The following is a 23,299-nucleotide window of genomic DNA, read 5'->3' as shown; positions in this document are numbered from 1 at the left end:
TTATTTAAAGACAGGCTCCATGTATTCCTAGCTGGTCTAGAACTGCCTATGTAGACAAGATTTTTCTGAATCCCATAGTGATCTGCCTGCCTCTGGCTCTTGAGTGTTGAGATTAAAGCATGTATCACTATCTTCAGCATTAGTCTGTGTCCTTTGATAAAGAAATATAGACTTTTAACATTTAGACTTCTTATTGAAAGACATGCACTGATTCATGACATTTTACTGTTTTTCTCCTGTTTGGCATTGTCTTGGCCCTCTTTTCTTAACAGGTGTCTTAGTATCATTATTTTTCCTCTAGCCCCTTGTCTGTATTGACTTTTTTCTTCAGTACAAACCGACCTTTATATTATATAATGGAAGCAGCATTCACTGTGAAAAATTCTATATCCTGACATAGCATAGCTAGGTCTTTTTCTCCTTTGCTTATAATAAGTAAGGATTTAATATATATATACATGTATATTTATATGTTTGTATATATATTATTCATATATTGTTCAGTAGTTCTTATTTTCCAAACATGAAATACAACTTTCTATGCCTTCTTGGCAATTTGTTTTCCATTTTGATGTTCAGGAGTTATGCTCATGGACCTGTCTTTGTATGTGATTTTGTCCTTCTTCTCAAAGCTTCTAGTATACTTTCTTTATTCTGTGTATTCCCATTTATTTTTAATGTAAAACGGAAAGTTTCTTCTCTGGTCTTTTTATCTGTGTAATACTCTTTATCTATTTTGGATCTTGATGGTCATTTATTTCTTTCATTCTGGGAACTTCGTTTCTATGATTTTATTGATAATATTTTCTATGCCTTTGACATGGAATTCTTGTCATTGCTCTATGTTGAAAGTCATAGACTTTTTTCTTATATACTCGAAACTTAAAACTGTTTAACAAAGTGATCACTGTTCATGACTGAATGATCTTATTATTCTGCCTTGTCTTCATGCCCTCACCTTCTGTCTTCTATGTCATTGACTCTATTTCTGATCTTTTGCACTGAATTTTATATTTGGCTTAATGAAACTTAATTTCTATCATCATTTCATTTTGTTTTTCTTATGTATATCTATCTCTTTATCAAATTACATCTTAATATCTAGATTCAATTTCCTTATATCTTTCATCATTTGGTGCTTCCTTTGGATTAATTCAGGAGATAGTCATGTGTTCATCTTTCTCCCTTTAGCTGGAGTTTCTTTAGTGTTCAGGAAAGCCTTGGCTGTAGTAGGGTTGAAGTGATGTTTTGATGTTTTCTCCTGTTAGGCTTGTGTTCTGGGCTCCAATCTCTTCTCCCAGTGATCCCCTGGTAGATGGTCAGTAATTGCAACAATAGTTATTGTCAATCATCAAACCCTCTATCAAATTAGTGTAGCAGTTGACTTCAAAACAGTCATTAGTCATTCTTTAAGGGCCAACTGTATTATGGATAAAAGGAAGACTCTATTCTTTCTATACTGACATGTTATATGTTGTGGGTATAAGTAGAAATAAAGGGGAAAAGTAAGAAATAAGTCATGGTGGGACTAATCATTAATAGAGTGTTACTAAGTGGGATATAGAAGAACAGCAAAAACATCATGATAGCGTAAAAATGGGGGTTTGGAAAGATTTCACAGTTTGGGTTAAAAGTAAACTGGAAAAAGAGAGGTAAGACTGTGCAGTCATATCATGCAGAACAGTCCCAATTCTCAGGAAACTGAGCCACAGAAGTCCTGTAACCAGGACATTCTGTGTTACTATGATGGAAGAAAGGCTGTATGAAAACATTTCCAAAAGCAACAAATTACATAAGATGTGAAAATAGAGAAACTGGGCCTACCTTCCTACATTGACCTTAGGTGTGATATAAAAATGAAATCATTGTAGGAAGAAATGCAATTTAGTGGATCTATTGGATCATAGAAGTAAATGTCCAGAATATTGGGTTATCTCACCACTGGGAGACCCTCTGCATTGTTCTCCCCAAAAGTACTGCTCCATAATATTCCTTATATTGAGTTTCAGCATCAAGTAAGTTCTTCCTTGACCATCCCCCATGAGTGTTATATGGGCAGTTGGACCAGTGTACAGTGGTTGGACCATGATTATTTAGTTTGATTATTTTGCAAATGATGTTTTCTTTATAATCATTGGTATTATTTGTTACATTAGATATGAAAACACTAAAGTAGAGGAACAAGACTGTGTCAACAGTGTTGAGGAATATTTTTAATCCCTGCAGTAGGGCAATAGAGGAGGGAAGAATTCAGTTCTTGCCCTATCCTACATTAAATCAAGAATCTTCCTCAAACCCAGATGCTAGAGTTGGAGCTCTATGACATGGTGCTAGGCTAGTATGCAAAAGGCTATGCCTTTCATCACCAACACTGCAATTTTTCTTAATATTTAAACAGATTCTATTTAGTAATCAAGTCTGCTTTCAAACTTGTGTTTCTTTGACTCAGCCTCCAGAGAAGACAATTGCAATTTATTTTCATGTATGTTGTGTGTATTCATGCTATAGCATAAAAGATATATATACACCTTCTTTTTGATTCTAGTCAGAGTAGAAGTAATGATAGAGTGAGAAAACTCTCATTGTCTAAGTAAGGACGTACTCCTTCAATTTCTATGTTAGCTCTTAGTTTCCATTAAGAATTCTCATAAAGTTAAGGGAAATCCCTGCTGATCCTAATTTTCTGAGAACATTTCTTAGGAAGGAATGGTAGATTTTCCCTGAAATTTTTCAAAGTATTCCATCTCTGATTGCTTGTGTGATTTAGATTTATTCTGTGTTGTGCCTCATTGGGTAACCTACAACAGAATTATTTTCATGTTTCTGCATTCAGTTGGTAAGTGTTTTACTGATAAAATCACTTTGGTATATTTAAGTCACATTTCTATACAATTTTCCACTCCAAAATATATTCTGATTTTAGTAACAGGGCAATAGAAGCAACCAGATTCAATTTTCCACTTTCCCCAAGTTTTATAAGTTTTAGAAATACCTGTGAAGAACTGGTAAGAATTACCTGATAAATATTTCATAGAATTGCACCCTGAATATTCCTGGAGCTGAACTCTTCTCTTTGTCCTTTTATTTAAAATTCAATTACTTTTAGGAGTGATATACTTTCTATATTTTTTGGGGGGGGGGGGTTTCGAGACAGGGTTTCTCTGTGTAGCTTTGCGCCTTTCCTGGGACTCACTTGGTAGCCCAGGCTGGCCTTGAATTTTGTAATTAAACTCTTTTCTACCACAGTTATTCCTGTTGTTTTGATATTTCACTTAAATTATTAAAATTTTGCAATTGGTGAATAAAATAACTGTCAAACGCTTAAATTTGCATTTTAATTACTTTGTCTTTTTCTCTATAGCACTCTTTCCATTCCTTCCCAGAATATATAAAAAACTAAACATCAGTATGTTTCCAAATGATGCTACATCATTTTTTAAGAAATTTATAGAAAAGACCAAAAAAAGAGCGACTTGAAAATTCCAAAGAGGTAAACTATGACAAAACTTATTTTAATCCTAAATTAATGATGTCAAAAGATACACATTCCTCACAAAAAGACCTCCTCAGATATTTAACGTATTTGGTCTGTTTAATTTTGGTTGTAGTGTGCCTAGAACTTCAGCAATATCTTTGAGCATTGAGATTGCCACTTGTATAACGCAGTTTTGCTTAATACAGCATACATGCTGGACTAAGAGTAAGGATGTTGGCAGAAAAAATGATGACAAAGGGCTTTCAGGGAATCAGCATCATGTGTGAGGAGGTGCCACTGCTTATTTGCTAGTATTCTGGGGTGTAGAGCATGGTTCCCAAAGGGAGTGGCACTATTAGGAGGTGTGGTTTTTGGAGCAGGAGTGGCCTTATTGGAGGAAGTGTGTCACTGTGTAGGTGGGCTTTGATCTCATATATGCTCAAGGCACGCCCAGTGTCTCAGACTACCTGCACTTGCCTGTCAAGGTATAAGAACTCTCAGCTACCTCTCTAGCATCATGCCTGCTTGTATACCAACTTGCTTTCTGCCATGACGCTAATGAACTAAATATCTGAACTGTAAGTGAGCCACCGGAGTTAAATGTTTTCATTTATAAGAGTTGCCAAAAAAATTGATGGTGTCTCTTCACAGCAATAGCAACCCTAACTAAGAGAGTAGGCAATCACATAAAACCTAGCAATCAGTTCCAGAAACACCAGTTGATGAGTATGAGATATTGGTTAACAATATGTCAAGGAGAAAAACTACAACCATCCAGCCAGGAGTCTGACATCAACAGCTACAGGTGCTTAGAATGAGGGAAAGCAATGTGAAATGATCATGGCAGCATGATACACTACCCTGACAGACTTATTTAAAACAAATATTTTTTTCCACAACAAGGTCTCTCTGAGTAGCCCTGACTATCCTGGAACCCATTTTATAGAACAGGCTGGACTCAAACTCAAAGATTAGCCTGCCTCCTAAAGTGCTGGTATGAAAGTGTGTACCATCACTACTGGGCTCATGAACTTTTTGTTCCCCAAAATCTATGGATCAGTGTTTATGTTACTAGTAATTCAGACAACATTAGCTGAACTCTTAAATGAGCTATTTCCTCACATGAGAGGTAAACTTCTACATTTCATCCTTATTTTTGGCCTGCCAACCCACTTTCTGCTTTTAAAATTTCTGTCTCCTTTCAGCACCGAGTGGATTTTCTTCAGCTGATGATGGACTCCCAGAATTCCAAGGACATGGAGTCCCATAAATGTAACTACAGATAATTTAGGGTCTAAAGGGAATGCACAGAGGGAGGGGCTGATTCTTGAAATGTAAAGGAGTCATTCAAGCAGAAAAAGCTTCCTGCTAATTCACAAAAAGACACAGACATGCTGTTATAAGAATCAGCCTGAGGCACTTTCTAAAATCATGGTGTATATGCATACAGAATACATTATGTTTATTGTACCTTCCCTCTGTGACTGGGAAGCTACAATCATGAAATCTCACCAACATGGCTACCTAACCTAGACCTAAATTAGCCCAACAAGAGTTGACATTTCAACATAGATGGGGAAAATTTCATAAGAATCCATCCTGAGATGAAGAGATGCAGGTAGTTCAGGTCATCTGAGAGAGAGATAATTAGTCTTCCCAAGGGATGAGGCCCTGATTGTTTATCCAATACTAAGTTGCCAACCCAGAAACAGGTACGAGTAGGCAAAACTGAGTAGATTCAGTATGTTATATTTGTGAGTATTTATTTTTATGTGTAATAAAAATACTTAAAGATAAGGCCGTAAATTTGAGAGTGAGTGGAGGTGTGACATGGGAGGCTAGGAGGAAGGAGAGAAAGACAGTAGTAAAATAATTATATTCTAGTTAAACTTTTCAAAATCTGAAGGTCTGTTATGAGCATTGCTTTTACACTCCAAGAGTCTTCATTGATGTGTGGATCAGCTATATCAGTCAAATGCTGATTCACAGTCTCAGGCAGGGCCATTGAATCAGAACCTCTACTTACAAATCTGCATCCAGAGTACCCAATCAGGAAGCACAGTGTCCAAATAGCAAAAATCACTGTGGTTTATTCATTGGAAGTGTGTTCACCAGCTTATGGGACTGTGGAAAATTATTTTTAATTTCACAATAACATAGCACATTAAAGAAGAAAAATCACAGTGTTTATATTTCCTATTCATTCTTTTACTCACTGTTTATTGCAGAGTAATGCTTCTTGCCATGCATTGGTACTACAATGTGTGTTTTGGAAATTATAATTAATTAATTCCATAGTTATTCCCACATTTGAAGTCAATGCCCAATTTTTTGTTATTTTCTATTATTATACAGTTTTTTTAATTTAAATATATTTTGATCATATTCTTCCCCTCCCCAAAGTCCTTCAGGATCCCTCCACCCAGTGAACATTAAGTTCTTTTTCAAAAGCAAACAAAAGCCCAATACAACAGAAAATTACCCAAAACCAATGAAAAATACAAAACAGTACCCAAAACAAACACTGAAATGTAACTAAATAACACACACACACACACACACACACACACACACACACACACACACAAACTGTGGAGCCCACAATATATTGGGGAAATAAAATGAGGTCTGTCCTGGAATGGTTGATATTCCCAGTGTCACTCCATTTGGAAAGAAACCTGATTTTCTCTCTCCCAAAACATATAAAAGACAGTTCAGTTTTTACCCTTTTCTCCAGTGACTAGGCTTTCATTTATTCTTTCATTCTCTAATGTAACAAAATAAAATATAAAAAGATAAAAACTAATATATCAAAGCTGGGGAAGAAAAGCTAACAGAAGAAAAGAGTCTAAGGGAAGATGCAACAATCAGAGACCCACTCATTTGCACACTCAAGAATACCATAAAAACACTGGGAGCCATAATACATACACAGAGGAGCCGGTAGATACCTGCAAAGGCCCTATTCATGCTTCTTCAGTCCCTGGGTGTTCATATGACATTTCATCATGATGATTTGGTATGTTGTACCAAATCAAAATTCTTGGTTTTCTTGGTATTCTCATCCCCACTGCCCCATACAATCTTCCTGACTCCTTTTCTGTGGTATTCCCTGGGCTCTGAGGTGAGGGATTTGGTGGAGACATTCCTTTTAAGACTAAGTGTTCCAAATGCTCTAACTATCTGCCTATTGTCTGGCTGTCGTTCTCTACATTTGTTCCCATCTGCTGCAGGAGGAGTCTTCTCTCATGATGACTGAGCAAGGCTCTTACCTACAAGTAAAACAGAATATCATTAGGAGTCATTTTATCCATTCATTTCTTTTTTTTCTTTTTACAACAGTATTATTTGGTTTTGCCCTTGGTCCCTGGGATATGTAGTTGCACATTCTTGGTCATCTAAGCAGTGCCAATTTTAGTTCCATCTCATGGAGTAGGTCATAAGTCAAATCAGTTATTTGTTGGTTACTCCCACACGTATTGTGCCACCGGAGTCCTTGCATATCTTGCAGGCAGTACACCATTGTACATAAAGTGCAGTGTACATTCCTGTGTCAAAGATGGTAGAACAAAGCAGGTGAAGACTCTGTGTAGGCACCAGCTTTGATCACTGACAAAAAATGTCTAATTTCAATTCAGCTCTTTCTGATCTGGAGATCCTGGCCCAATCAATCACATTTATTTTTGCTGGCTATGAGACAACAAGCACTGCTCTTTCCTTTACTGCGTATTTACTGGCGATTCACCCCAATGTTCAGAAGAAACTTCAGAATGAGATTGATGCAGTCCTGCCCAATAAGGTGAGTGGATGGTGCTGGGAGTCTCAGGGAAAATGTCAACCTGAAACACTACTTCCGCACTTGCATTTAGAATTACAGTAAATACAGGAAGAATTGATTCTTTCATCAATAACCTGTGGAAATCTAAAACAAAGGAAAAATTATGTGTAGAGAAAAACTAATCTCTCTAATTCTGTATTGATCCTATAATATGCAATAACATATATATGCAATAACATATAATAATACATATAATAACATATAATAATACATATAATATGCAATAACATGCATAAAATCTCTTCTGATTTTTTAAAGATAATCAAGTGTCAGTCAAGTGTCTTTAAATGGGTGTTTTGTCTGCATGTATATCTCTGTAACATGTGCATATCTGAAACACGAGGAAGACAGAAGATTTCCTCAGATTCCCTGTAACTAGACTTCTAACATATGTGCTCACCATATGGGTACTGGGAACTGAACCTGGGTCCTCTGCAAGAGCAAACAGTGTTCTTAACCACTGAGGCATACCCCTAGAACTTAAACAATTGACCTGATACTATGTTATTATTACTGGAAATACTTTGGCATGGCTGATATCAATAGTGTTTTGTGTGGTCCTTTCTGGGCAGGCTGATTCAGCTATGTTCTGTATTACTCCTCTCTCTAGTCACATAATTAGACTCAAACAAAGCACATCTTGGCAGCTTTCAAGTTAAAATGTTCACCTCTACATTATGGTAACGTCAGAGTCCCACAATGTGAGAGCCACACATCATATAAGCTGTCTTCTCATCTGTGCCCAAAACTGAGTGCAGTGGGGTGTGAGGTACCTGAACTCTGGGAATGGTTGGATTGTCAATGACATGCACACAAAATATCTTCAGACCTCGTACTCACCACCTGTTCTTGTTTCATTCTGTTGCTGTGACAAATGCCATAACTCAAAACAACTATGGGGATGAAAACATATACTTCATCCTACATTTTCACATGACAGGCTATCACTGAGGACAGTCAATGCAGGAACTCAAGACAGGAACTAGTAGGCAGGACTGCCTGCCATTCTACACAGCACTGCTTCTGACCAAGGTACTCACATACAGCCAAAGAAGCACAGCAGGAACTATGAAGGTTGCTGACTGCCATCTGGCCAACTCAATGATGTAACATTATCTAGTTGTTCTCATGCAGCCCAGGGTCATCCACTCAGGAAACAGTACTACCTGCAAATTGCTGGACCCTCCTACATCAATGAACAGTTAGGGCAACAACTCCCCCAAATATATGCATGATCCAATCTATTCTAGCAATCCCTAATCTTTCATTTTAGACCTCCTTTTCAGGTGACTTTAGCCTGTGGGAATTTGAAAGTTAAAGATTTAGTAGAGCAACATATGAACTAACAAGGAAAAGTTTCTTTCAGGAACTTAGCATGGAGCTGAAAGGGTCTCTCACTAGAATAGAAATTTTTTGCTCAATTCGTCTCCATTTTTAGGCTGTTTTACCATAAAGAGTTTCAAAGGGAAAAGATTCTACTGAAGTTAGTCACTCTAAGTTCATATACTTACTATTCCGGTTTAATATGGCATTGATCTTTAAATTGAACATTTATAGTAATAAATTAAATTTAATCATAGGATTTAAAAAGTGTGAGTTGTACTCTGAAAGGATTGATATAGAATTTTAAACAGGAATTTAATGTTTCACACATTATATTTCCTCAGTCTGGACTTGTGGATTCCCTATATTTAATTTTGACACCCTTAACAGCTGATTTATGTTGAGTAAGATTGACATAATATGCTTTTCATTATTACTGAAAGGAAAACAGTACAGATGAGAAAACTGAAGATTTAGAACCAAAGTCTAAGCTTATGTGAATATTCTTCCATATTCACTTCACCATGCATTTCAGTGGACCTTTAGTATGTCAACACACATAAGTGCGGTGAATAGGACTTATCAATGATAAATCCAATCATTAATCTGGGTTGAATGTGGAGTTCCAAAAAACTTAATAGTACTGTATAGATTGACATGAAAGTTAGTTTTAAATCTCAAACCAGCAAAGTCTTTTTTTTTTTTTTAATTTTCCCAGGCACCTGCCACTTATGAAGCACTGGTAGAGATGGAATATCTGGACATGGTGGTGAATGAAAGTATGAGAATATATCCAGTTGCTACCAGAGTTAACAGGATCAGTAAGAAAGATGCTGAAATCAATGGTGTGTTCATTCCCAAAGGGACAGTGGTGGTCATACCTATCTATGTTCTTCACCAAGACCCAAGATACTGGCCAGAGCCTGAGGAATTCCGTCCTGAAAGGTACAAGAACCCTGAGAAAGGGAACACACACATAACCAGATTTCTTTCAGGATGTTAAGATGTCTCTTACTTTAATCACTTAAATATAAATGTGCATTACCTTGCTGTATGTAAGTTTGATTTTAGAATGCCATTAGTACAAAATGATAATTATTGTAAAAACTACAGACATTTTGATGAACCAAAAATGACATTTTTTTCTGATGATTTTTCTTTTTTTTTAATTTATTTTTTTTTATTTTGCAATGCAATTCAGTTCTACATATCAGCCACGGATTCCCTTGTTCTCCCCCCTCAGGCCACCCTCACTTTCCCCCCATCCCGCCCCCCATTCCCACCTCCTCCAGGGCAAAGTCTCCCCCAGGGACTGAGATCAACCTGGTAGACTCAGTCCAGGTAGGCCCAGTCCCCTCCTCCCAGGCCAAGCCAAGCCATCCTGCATAGGCCCCAGGTTTCAAACAGCCGACTCATGCAATGAGCACAGGACCCGGTCCCACTGCCTGGATGCCTCCCAAACAGATCAAGCCAATCAATTGTCTCACCCATTCAGAGGGCCTGATCCAGTTGGTGACCCCTCAGCCATTGGTTCATAGTTCATGTGTTTTTGTTCATTTGGCTATTGGTCCCTGTGCTTTATCCAACCTTGGTCTCAAAAATTCTCGCTCATATAAATCCTCCTCATTCTCGCTAATTGGACTCCCAGAGCTCCACCCGGGGCCTAGCCATGGATCTCTGCATCCAGATCCCTCAGTAGTTGGATGAGGTTTCTAGCACGACAATTAGGGTGTTTGGCCATCCCATCACCAGAGTAGGTCAGTTCGGGCTGTCTCTCGACCATTGCCAGCAGTCTGTTGTGGGGGTATCTTTGTGGATTTCTGTGGGCCTCTCTAGCACTTTGCTTCTTCCTATTCTCATGTGGTCTTCATTTACCATGGTCTCCTATTCCTTGTTCTCCCTCTCTGTTGTTGATCCAGCTGGGATCTCCTGCTCACCCAAGCTTTCTTTCCCTCGACCCTCGCCTTTCACTACCCCCACTCATGTCCAGGCTGTTCATGTAGATCTCATTCCATTTCTCTGTCATTGGGCGATCCCCGTGTCTTTCTTGGAGTCCTGTTTTCCAGGTAGCCTCCCTGGTGATGTGAGTAGCAGTTCAGTCATCCTTGTTCTACATCTAGTATCCTGCTATGAATGAGTACATACCATGTTTGTCTTTCTGAGTCTGGGTTACCTCACTCAGGATGATTTTTTCTAGATCCATCCATTTGTCTGCAAACCTCATGATGTCATTGTTTTTCTCTGCTGAGTAGTATTCCATTGTGTATATGTACCACATTTTGTTTATCCATTCTTCAGTTGAAGGGCATCTAGGTTGTTTCCATGTTCTGGCTATTACAAACAATGCTGATATGAACATAGCTGAACAAGTGCTCTTGTGGTGTGGTTGAGCATTCCTTGGGTATATGCCCAAGAGTGGTATAGCTGGATCTTGGGGGAGATGGATTCCCAATTTTCTAAGAAAGCGCCATATTGATTTCCAAAGTGGTTGTACAAGCTTGCATTCCCACCAGCAGTGGAGGAGAGTTCCCCTAGCTCCACATCCTCTCCAGCATAAGGTGTCTTCAGTGTTTTTGATCTTAGCCATTCTGACAGGCGTAAGGTGGTATCTCAGAGTTGTTTTGATTTGCATTTCCCTGATGATTAGGGATGTTGAGCAATTCCTTAAATGTCTTTCAGCCATTTGAGTTTCCTCTGTTGAGAATTCTGTGTTTAGTTCTGTAGCCTATTTCTTAATTGGACTGTTGGGCATTTTGATGTTTAATTTCTTGAGTTCCTTATATATTCTGGATATCAGTCCTCTGTCAGATGTGAGGTTGGTGAAGATCTTTTCCCATTCTGTAGGCTGTCGCTTTGCCTTGTTGACCGTATCCTTTGCTCTACAAAAGCTTCTCAGTTTCAAGAGGTCCCATTGATTGATTGTTTCTCTCAGTGTCTGTGCTACTGGTGTTCTATTTAGGAAGTGGTCTCCTATGCCAATGCGTTCAAGACTACTTCCTACTTTCTCTTCTAGCAGGTTCAGAGTAGCTGGATTTATGTTGAGGTCCTTGATCCACTTGGACTTGTTTTGTGCACGGTGATAGATATGGTTCTATTTGCAGCCTTCTACATGTTGATATCCAGTTTTGCCAGCACCATTTGTTGAAGATGCTTTCTTTTTTCGATTGTGCACTTTTGGCTTCTTTGTCAAAAATTATATGTTCATAGGTGTGCGGATTAATGTCAGGGTCTTCAGTTCAATTCCATTGGTCCACATGTCGGTTTTTAATGCCAGTACCAAGCTGTTTTTATTACTGTAGCTCTATAGTAGAGCTTGAAGTCAGGGATCGTGATGCCTCCAGAGGTTGTGTTATTGTACAGGATTCTTTTGGCTATCCTGGGTTTTTTGTTTTTCCATATGAAGTTTAGTATTATTCTTTCCAGGTCTGTGAAGAATTGTGTTGGTATTTTGATGGGGATTGCATTGAATCTGTAGATTGCTTTTGGTAAGATTGCCATTTTTACTATGTTAGTCCTGCCTATCCAAGAGCATAGGAGATCTTTCCATTTTCTGACATCTTCTTCAATTTCTTTTTTCAGGGACTTAAAGTTCTTGTCATATAGGTCCTTCACTTGCTTGGTTAGTGTTACCCCAAGGTATTTTATGTCATTTGTGGCTATAGTGAAGGGTGATGTATCTCTGATTTCCTTCTCCGCTGCTTCTTTGTCCATTGTATATAGGAGGGCTACTGTTTTTTTTTTTTTAGTTGATCTTGTATCCTGCTATGTTGCTGAAGGTGTTTATAAGCTGTATCAGTTCCTTGGTGGAATCTTTGGGGTTGCTCAAGTATACTATCATGTCATCTGCAAATAGGGAAAGCTTGACTTCTTCCTTTCCAAATTGTGCCCCCTTAATCTCCTTATATTGTCCTATTGCTCTGGCTAGAACTTCAAGTACTATATTGAATAAGTATGGGGAGAGCGGAATTGCTTTGAGTTTCTCTCCATTTAATTTGATGTTGGCTGTTGGCTTGCTGTAAATTGCCTTTATTATGTTTAGGTATGTTCCCTGTATTCCTGATCGCTCCAAGACCTTTGTCATGAAGGGGTGTTGGATTTTGTTAAATGCCTTTTCTGCATCTAGTGAGATGATCATGTGGTTTTTTCTTTCAGTTTGTTTATATGGTGTATTACATTGACGGACTTTCGTATGTTGGAATAACATTTCTTCGTTCATTTCCTCCCTCCAAATTCTCCTATAGCTCCCTCCCCACATTTCTTCAAGTACATGACCTCTTTTTTTCACAAAATGTTATTTAGGTGCTCACATACAGGTGTGTGGATATACATACATATTCCTATAAATAACCTGTCCAATCCATATCATGCTACATATGTAAAAATGATATTTTTAAGATAAATGCAGCTGAATCAGGAGGCCAAGAATTTAGACATGTAGTAGTATCTTTTATGAAATTCTTGATGCCTTAAGGCCTTGTATAAGTATACAAACCTAAGCTATGTGTCTCTGGTCACATACAGATGGTCTATGTATAGTGCTTATTAGATGAGTAGAATGGAGTCACCTAACTCCTGTTTTCTGGTTAGGTGAATTTTATGTCCCTCTATATAGACATCATTTCCACCCCCTTTAGTTCAGTGGCTCCAAACTTGAACTTTATTTGTTTTGTATCTCTATTGTTACTTCTGCTTTCAATCATATAATATAGATTCAATGTTATCAGTGACTAGACCATGGAAGAGGAATGCAAAAGTTAGAATATACTGATGTTTTAATCAAATGCAGTACATAAGATGTCTACAGAAGAATGCCAGTGTTTCCCATGTGTGTGTGTGTAAAATCTTCCCAAACAGGATTCCACCAAGTTCACCTTGCACACACATACCAGTACAACTTTCATTAGACTCCAATGCAGTTCTGTAAAATAGCTTAGAAATTATTTCTTCATCTTCCCCGATTCTTAATAACTCTCAGAGAATAGATGGTTATTAGTCCTCTACAACATTTCCAGAATCAGCATTTTTATTTAAATAATCATGTGAGAAATCAAATTTTCATTGGACATAGGTCTGTACTTTTAGTAGTTTTTCCCCTAATGGAGGAAATGAAGAAAAAATTCAGTGATAACAGAGTAGAGAAGCGGCATGTGTCCTTGAAAACCATTTCACTGAATAACTCTTGTAGGAGGGAGATACAGTCAAAAATTACGTGACAGGGACTTAATGAGGAAGAGGAGGAAGGAGAGGAAAATGATTGGGATGAATAGAATAAAACAAGGACAGGAAGGAATGAGATGATGGTGAAGAGAGAATGGAATATTAAGGGTTCATTTGTAACATACATGTCCTCATTCTCCAATGAACAAATCCCCAACTCAAGTGTCATGGTCAGGACAATTCCTTCTTTCTTTAATTTTACTTTCTGATGTTCACACACTGGAAACACAAGGCATCCTTAATATTTTCAACTGTAAAGACACATTTGATTTCAATGATCATTGGCCACAATCATCCTATTAACTACAATAGCTCCTTTGTTGTAAATTTGTAAAAAGAACTTTAACTTTTAAATCTCATAATTAATTAACTCATGCTGATTGGAATAATGAACATACTGGAGTTACCTGTGTGATTCTGAAAACTGTAATCATGTGGCTCTTGTGCAATTCATGTTCATTAATTGTTCAATTGTAATATCAGGTTCAGCAAGGAGAATAAAGATAGAATCAATCCTTATATATACCTGCCTTTTGGATATGGTCCTAGAAACTGCATTGGCATGAGGTTTGCTCTCATTAACATGAAGCTTGCAATTGTCAAAATCCTGCAGAACTTTTCCCTGCATCCTTGTGAAGAAACAGAGGTGAGGCAGAACATATGTTTTTTGACATGTTTTTGTTTTATATTCATAGGCATTTTCATGAAGTTGTGGATATATAGGTTAACATATGTATGAAGTATATATATATATATGTATATATAATATCCTGTTTTATCTTTAATTGATATTTTCTCTGTTAAAATATCTATATAAAGCTATGAGTGAGCTCTAGGGTCCTTGAATTCTGAAACAGTTAGTCTGTGTCTAAGTGTAAATATTAAGATCATGTAGAGTCATTGAAGATATTCTTTTTATGTTTACATATAATATTATGGAATTTGAATATTTTTTCTTGTTACAAGTATATATGCCTTTTTAAAATAACAGACTTTTTATAGCATTTTCATACTTGTATATACCATACCTGGAAAAGATTATTTTCTTTTTATTTATTCTTCTCGCATAAAATGCATCCTGATCACAACCTCCTCTCTCCTTCCTCCCCTCATCCCAGTGCCCCCTCAAACTCCTCTATCTCCCAGATTCACTGCTCTTCCAATTCCCATGTGGAAATACCAGGCCTCCCAGGGATATCAAACAAACATGGCATAAAATATGCAATAAAACTGAGCATAAATGCTCATATCAAGGCTGGATTAGACAACCTATTAGGAGGAAAGGTTCCCATGAGCAGGCAAAAGTCAGAGACACCCTTACTCCCACTGTTAGGATTCCTACAAAAACCCCAAGCTAAACAACCACAGCATGTATGCAGCAGGCCTTACATAGACCCATGTAGGCTCCATTATTGCTGCTTAAGTCTCTGAGTCCCTATGAGCTCTGCTTAGTTGATTCTGTGGGCCATGTTCTCCTGGTATCCTGAACCTTCCTGGCTCTTAAAATCATGAAACTGATTTTTAAATTGTATTTCAGTTGACCTACATACATGTACATGTTTTGTCTCTTGGAGGTGTAATGATCACTTTATGATCCCTGTGTGATCTCAAAATGTCCCAAATGTTTCACACACCAAAGTGGCTTTAAACATTTTACAGTGGTTCCAATTTATAGACACAGACAAAAATCACTGCATTAAATCCTTTTTCATGGATATGAAGGACTCCTTTTTTGGCCATTTTATGCACTTGTCCTCACATTTTAGGAACTCAGGTATAGACTAGCAGGCATATACATACATTCTTATGAATCCATCTGTTTCTTCCCTTCTTTATTCATTATTATTTCTTATCCTACAAGTTCATATCAATCAAGTCCCCTCCAAGACAAGAACCTTCACTAGATTTTCTTGGTGCAATTTACTCCTATCTTCTAGATATGGTGTCTTCTTGCTGGCACTGTTCACCAACCCCCAAACCTATGAACTACCCCATGTACTTCCCGCTGTTATTTTATCTTTGTTCATCCTCTAATTTCTAAATTATCTAATTTTATTCTCTTCAGAAATTAAACTGGTGTCTTGGAGGACATTTTTATATTAAAATCCTGCAATAAATACATTAAACATTTTAAACTATTTTAAATACTAAAAACTGACAAAATTATTTTTATACATGCATTTCTTTGTATATACTTTTAAACATTGTTATTAATCCTTTGAGAATTCATACAATGCATTTTGATCACATTATCCTGTTCATCACAGTTTATCTCAGATCCATCCCCACCTCACCTCACACTCAATGTATTCTTTTTCCATTTTTCTCTCTAATTTTTAAGTCAATCAAGTCCAGTTTCTGTGGCATGACTGCTCTTATGTGTTTTGCCTGGTCTGGAATCTGGTTTATTTAAGAGAGTTCACAACATTAATTAAAAAAAAAACTACATTTCATAGCAACTATCAAACATTAAAGCTCCTCAGCCACGGGTGGGACTATGTTTCTACACACACACACACACACACACACACACACACACACACAATTTCAGATTGAGTTTGCACATGTTACATGTCTTGTGCATGCTGCCACAGCATTGTAAGTTTATATGTGCATCTACCCTTGTCTCTCTAGAAAATACTGTTTCCTTGAAGTCTGTGACCATGTCTAGCCTTACAAATCCTCAGCCCCCTCTGTGTACACTGTTAATATAACGTGTCACATTTAGAAACATGTTTGGAAATATCTCCTCTGAAGAACTTAAGAATATGTTGTCATTACCTTAAATGAAGCAATACCCAACAAGTTTAATTTCGTGACCTTTGTATTAAATATGACTCAGTAAGTTTTCCTCATGGAAAAAGAATATTATGTGGTCATTATTCTTTGGTGACTTTATGTCAACTGTCCTCCTGCTCTGTTCTTGAATACAGTTGGGTAACTTTGTTTTGATGATAGTCAATCTGTAGGTATCTGACAATCTTTAACAAACTCAAACTACCTACAAGATGGTCTTTCTCAAACTATGAGACAACAATTGCACATTCTTCTGCTGATACATGATTATTACTCTGTAAGAGGGCCTTCTCTTTCACAAACTGACAAGAATGTCATTTAAAAATTAGTCAAAATGAGTGCAAATTCCCCTTTTAGCACCATCTTAGAATTTTAGAAGAGATAGAGAGGATTAATGCCATAGTGGTACCCAAAGTCCCCCCCACACACATTCATGAACCCTCATGTATCAGATTGGAAAGTAAATGCATTGTGATAGTATTACCGTGTACCAAACCTACTTGTGGTTTTCTTTACAGTTTCACAAAATGAAAATTAACTTTATATCACCCTTTAAAATCTGTTTGCTATGTGTTCACAAGTGTTCTTTACAAATTTCAAACTTCTAATTTTCAGTTAAAATTTAGAACAATAAAGAAGACAACCATCTCAATTTTGTCTCAGGCCTTTTACAGATTAGGTGCTCCATAATGTATGTTGAGGTATGAATAGATTGAAGCATGTTTTCATATTCTATATAAGCAATTCATGGTGTTTGGTGTTTGTCTTAGTTGGAGATTCTATTGTAATGAAGAGACACCATGACAATAGCAACTCCTACAAAGGAAAACATTTTTATTGAGGTGACACGTTACAGTTTCAGAGGTTTAGTCCATTATCATCATGACAGAGAGCACAGTGGCCTGGAGGCAGACATGGTACTGGGAAATTCTTTATCTGTATACAAAGGTAACAGGAAGTGGCTTGAGACACTGGACATGGGTTTATCATATGAGAACTTAAGGTCTACCTCCATAGTCACACACTTCCTGTAAGACCACATCTACTCCAACAAGACCATACATCCTAATAGTGCCACTGTCTTTGGGAGCCATTGTCTTTGAAAACATCAGAATGTTAAAAAGTCTTTTATTCACTTATAAAGATGAATTTATTTTTTTCTAGAAAGCAATCCATATTGTTCAAGATGGTACAGAACATGCTATGTAACCAAGCAAGTCTTAACCTTGTATTTCTCTGCCCTCTTACTTTTGAATGCTATGGTCACAGCCATGTGACAACAGAGGAAGAAACAACTATTGTTCTTAATATGTTGGTTCTACCAGCCTTCTGTGTAATTGATGATTTATTTAACTCATCAATGTATTTATTCAACTATTTCAGGTTCCCATGAAATTAGGTAAGAAAAGGACTCATGCTCCAGAAAAGCCTATTGTCCTGAAGGTTATATTAAGAAATGGGGCCATAAATGAAGGTTGATTTTATCTCAAGTTCTGATATGTTCTTCAAAGAGTTCATTCTACATACCTGGATTTTAATTCAATCCTGAGGAAACCTACATGAATATGACTTTAATCTACCACACTTCATGACACAATCTTCAATTATTTTTTATTGTCTTGATTTTGTGTATGTACAGAAAATAATTATTTAGCAATCTTTATGTTATCTCATGTCAAAATTTGCCCATTTTCCCAAAGATAGAACAATATCTTTCATTGCAATGCTGATTTCTCCTTAATTTTGTCAATATTGTTTCCATTATAGAATCTTTAATTTCCCATTTATGGGTAAGCATTCCACTAACAATTATTCTTTGCACTTGGATGGATTGTCAGCTTCTTTGTTAACCACTATCCACTTCAAAAAGAAATTTCTTTGATTATATCTGAGGGCTATATTAACATATTGGTAAAACATGCTAATTTAGAAGGCAGTTGGAAATTAAGACCATTTATCAGAACAATAGGTCCACTCTTGTGTCTGTGAGCTCCTTAACCATGGGTCCTTGGCTAGAGAATAAGCATGTGTTTCCTCCCATGGAATGGAGTTAAATCCAAATAGAAAGTGGCTGACTACCCCCATAATATTCATGCCATTATCCCATATATACACCCTAATCTTGCCATGATGGTTATTATGGGAGTTTATGGGATTCACTGCTGTGTAAGAAAGACTGTTGATTTCTTTCCCTCTAAAGCATCCGCCCAACCACCTTCCAGTACTATAAAAGATTGTCATCAAGAAGAAAGTTTCCTGGTCAGTACAATGTTGACACAGCCTATAACCAATGTGTTTAGTATCTTCTGCTATAGGATCTTACCCTCAGGTTCTGCTTAGTAACCTAGAGCAATGGCAGTCTCCTGTAGTTTTAGGTGTTCTTCAGGACAACTCTGGTGAACAATCTGGTAATGGGCTATTTATTAGACACCTTTGGCTTCTGAAAGGACCATAATCCTCAATTTAGGGCATGTTTTTATATGTACATGTAAAGATGATGAAAATGTAGCTTTTCCATCCTGGTTGGTTTCAATTGCCCACAAACTGTATCCAGTCCTCACAAAGGTATAAACTGAAAGTAAAACAAGAGAGGAAGAGAGATGACTGATGCTTGAACTTGAATGGTCAGGCAAAAGAGGTCACTAGCCTCTGCCAGGTGTCAGGAGGGTACTAACAAACTATGCATTCTAGAAATTCCTGTTCAGTGGGTGCCAGCTATGGGGTCTCCTTTTTTCTCATAGCCCATTGGCCAACAGGCTACAGGGAGAAATGGAGCAGAATCACTGAATGGCTAGAGTATTAGGAAAGAACCTCTGAGAGTCAGCTCAATTTCATTCCAGAGAGTGAGGGGGAATATATAGGACGGGGACACCAGCTGGGGCATCACATGGTCATAGTATGCTTTGTTTGTATTATACTGGGACAACACCCTGGCAAAGAAGGAAGAGGAGGAGGAGAAAGGAAGGGAAGAAGAAAGAAAGAAGAAAGGAAATCAGGAGGGAAGAAGAAAGGAACAAGTAGAAAAAAAAACAAATAATTTAGTTTTTAGGAGTGATCCTGTCTCAGGTATTCTATAGCAACACAAAACAAAAAAAAGCAATAATGACATCTAAGTGGAACAATTTTCACAGCCATGTATTTCCATTTACCTACTTTTGTAGAAGTCCTTTGTTTCCATCGTAGTACAAGAATGTTGCACCCAGCCCATGTATATCAGTTACTTTCCTCCTGCTATCACAAGACATGATGCTCAAGACAATTTATAAAAGATGTGATTAATTGGAATTATGATTTCAGCGAGCTGTTTTCATAGTGGTAGATCAATATCTTTGTTTAGGCCTCCAACCTACATATGGCTCTCTGCAATGTCTTCCTAGCTGCTATGAGGATAGGCCATTAAATCCTAGTTATAGCATTCATCCTATCTTCTCATTTAAAACCCCAATGTCATTCACATTTCTCTAAAAACAACATAAGCAAGCCTGTCACAGCAATAGCCCACTCCTTGCAGCACCTTCCTTCTTAGTTATTTATTTTTTTTGTTGAGTCAAAATACCATGACCAAGAGAATATCTCAAAGAAAGCATTTAACTGGGCTTAGAGTTACAGAGTATTAAAGTTTGTAGTTGTGAAACAAAGGCATGCAGACAGGACAGCTGAGAGCTCCTATCTGCATCCAGAAGCAGGAGACTGAGAGGACCCTGAAAATGACTAAACCTTTTGAAACCTCAGAGCCTACTGCCAGTAACACAACTCCTTCAACAGGGCTGCATCTCATAACCCTTCTTAAAGAGTTCAACCAAATGGAGAACAAATATTCAAACATTTTGTGCCCGTGGGAACCATTTTCACTCAAATGATTAATAGATGCAACTCTAGCTCTCTATAGATCTGCCATCATTGAGTTTGTGCTGCCTCTACAGACAGTTTGCATCAAAATACCTCTTTGGGTGCCTGGTCTGGTTTCCTTTAGAATAGTGTTGTACACACTTGCCCTACTGTTCTGTCCCTCTCAATGCATCATAGTACATAGTACAGTGAAATCCTAATTCAGAAAGCTGCACTAGGTCCTGCCGCCCAGAAATATGTCTTGTGATTGATCAAAATAGAGTGTTGTGTTCTTGAAACAAGAAATTGTGTAAATAGAGTTGGTAAGAACTCAAGGAAAATCCTTGGAGTTGGTGGTACCACAATGACATGTCTCCACAGAAAGCCGTTACCAATGCCTGAATAATTATGTATATTCTTTTATTGTATGGGTAGTGAATTCATTATTTCCATGCACTCATCAAAGAATATTTTAATTTAGGTGATAGTTAGAGATAACATCTTGGGGATTGAGGAGATTTATGAGACTGAAACTAGTGGTCCTCTTTTTCTCTGCTCCATGAGGTTCATGGAGTTCATAAATCTGCATGAACTTGAAAAAATATTTTATTATTTCTAGTGATTCTTAGGTTGTTTTCTTGTTTGTTATGGTATATACAATTCATCTCTTTCTTTTTAAATTTTTATTATATTTGAAAATTTTATTTATATGCCCATGTGGTCTCCATCTCATGTCACTACATGGAGATGGAGGTAAGAGGACAACTTACATGAATCATTTCATTCTTGTTTCTACATTGGCTACACAGGTCATTTCAGCTGGTTAGGCTGGACCTCAGGTCCCTTTACCCACTAAAATATCTTTGCAGCTCTATAGCTTTATTTCTGAGTAAAATAATTAAGAAAAATCTCATTCATAATTGTCAAACTAAGAGACAAGATGGAATTTTCCTTATTAAAAATGAATTACTTCTAGAAAGGTGAAGTGCACAGATATTAAAACACTAAAATGATGAATTAGGACAAGGCTTTGGGTTTACCAAGACTTGTTTTATATTTTCGAAGTCTTAACTGATACAAGAAATGTCCTTTTTAATGCTTTCATATTCCTTTGCATTGTAAATTGGATTTGAATACATTTTTCTAAGTACTCCTTCTGAAATGACTGCTAGATAATGACTGCAATGATAAATTTTTCTGCTTTAATCTTGTGATAATTCTAACCAGACAAGTAAATAATTTGTATTTTGAAAACTAAAACAACTTTATGACATTGAAGAAAGGCATTGAGAATTATACCAGAAGATGGAATGCTCTATGATCAGAAGGATTATTATTGTGAAAACTTCCCTGCCACTAAAGCTACAGATTCAGGGCAATACCTATTAAAAGTTGTCCAACACATGTCTGCACAAAAATTAAACAACAAAAAAAACAATTTTCAACATCTTATGGAGACACAGACACATATACAGATACATAGTGTCTTGAGGTTTATTGAAAAGATGGCATGACTATGGCAAATCTTATTTAGGAAAACATTTAATTGGAATGCTTTATAGGTTCAGAGGTTCAGACCATTATCATCATGGTGGGTGGCATGCATGCAGACATGTGCTGGGAAAGAGTTGAGAATCCTACATCTTGTTCTACAGGCAATAGGAAGTTGTCTAAGACCTGGGCATAGCTTTGGCATAGGAGACAGTGACACACTGCCTTCAACAAAACCACACCTCCTAATAATGCCACTCCCGGTGAGCTTATGGAGGCCAATTACATCCAAACTAACACACATACATACAACAACTAAAACATTGTGAATAATAAAAGAAGTACTAGAGGTATCTATCACCATCCTAGTATTTAAGTTGTACAAAGATCTATAGTAATAAAAACACCACAATTGTCATAAAAACAGACACATTGACTAATGGGATTGAACTGAAGACTTAGAATTAAGTCCACACTTCTATGAACATCTCATTTCTAAACAAAAGGAAAGAATTCACACTGGAGTAGAGAGCGTTTTCATCAGTGGTGCTCATCAAACTGCTTGATTGCATTAGAAGAATGCAAGCAGATCTGTGTTTAAGACCCTTCAAAAACTCCACTGAAAGTGAACCAAAGATACCAACATAAGGCCAGACACAGTGAGTCTGATAAAATAGAAAATGGGGAATTGATTTGAACTCATTAGCACTGAAAATATTTTCTAATAAGTAATTTAATAGCACAAGAACTCAGACCAATGATTGAAAAATGGGACCTCATGGAGCTCAAAATACTCTGTATGGCAAAGTACACCAGTACCCATATAAAGAGGCACTCTACATATTCAGATAAGATCTTTATCAAATACATATCTGATAGTAGGTTAGTATTTAGGATATATGTAAAACTTAAAAAAATGAAAATTAAGGCAACAAACAACCCAATTTTAAAATTTGGTATAGAAGTAACCACAAAGTTCTCAAAAGATGAAACACAAATAGCTAAGAAACATCTGATGAAATATATGACATCTTTCAATACCAGGGAAATGCAAATTCAACAATTTTGAGATTTCATGTTACACCAGTCACAATAACAAATATCAATAAACTAAATAGCAGCACATGCTGGTGAGGATATGAGGAAAGAGGAACATTTATTTACTGCTAATGGGAGTGATATATGTGTGACTATGAAAATCAGTGTGGTGGTCCCGGAGGAAGCTGCCAATTGATATATTCTAAGATCCAGCTATACCACCAGTGAGCTTATACCAAAAGGACTCTACATCATACTACAGAGATACTTGCTCATGTATGTGCATTACAAAC

The 23,299-nt window shown here is 37.0% G+C and overlaps 1 pseudogene; it reads left to right on the top strand.

Annotated features, from left to right (window-relative positions):
- The window catches only part of LOC131897924 (cytochrome P450 3A13-like), a 41,065-nt pseudogene extending 22,937 nt beyond the window's left edge, over positions 1-18,128 (top strand).
- Positions 18,129-23,299: the final 5,171 nt, after the last annotated feature.

Source organism: Peromyscus eremicus, chromosome 23, assembly GCF_949786415.1.
Source record: "Peromyscus eremicus chromosome 23, PerEre_H2_v1, whole genome shotgun sequence".
In the NCBI taxonomy this organism is placed as follows: Eukaryota; Metazoa; Chordata; class Mammalia; order Rodentia; family Cricetidae; genus Peromyscus; species Peromyscus eremicus.
This window is presented reverse-complemented; position numbering and strand designations above follow the sequence as displayed.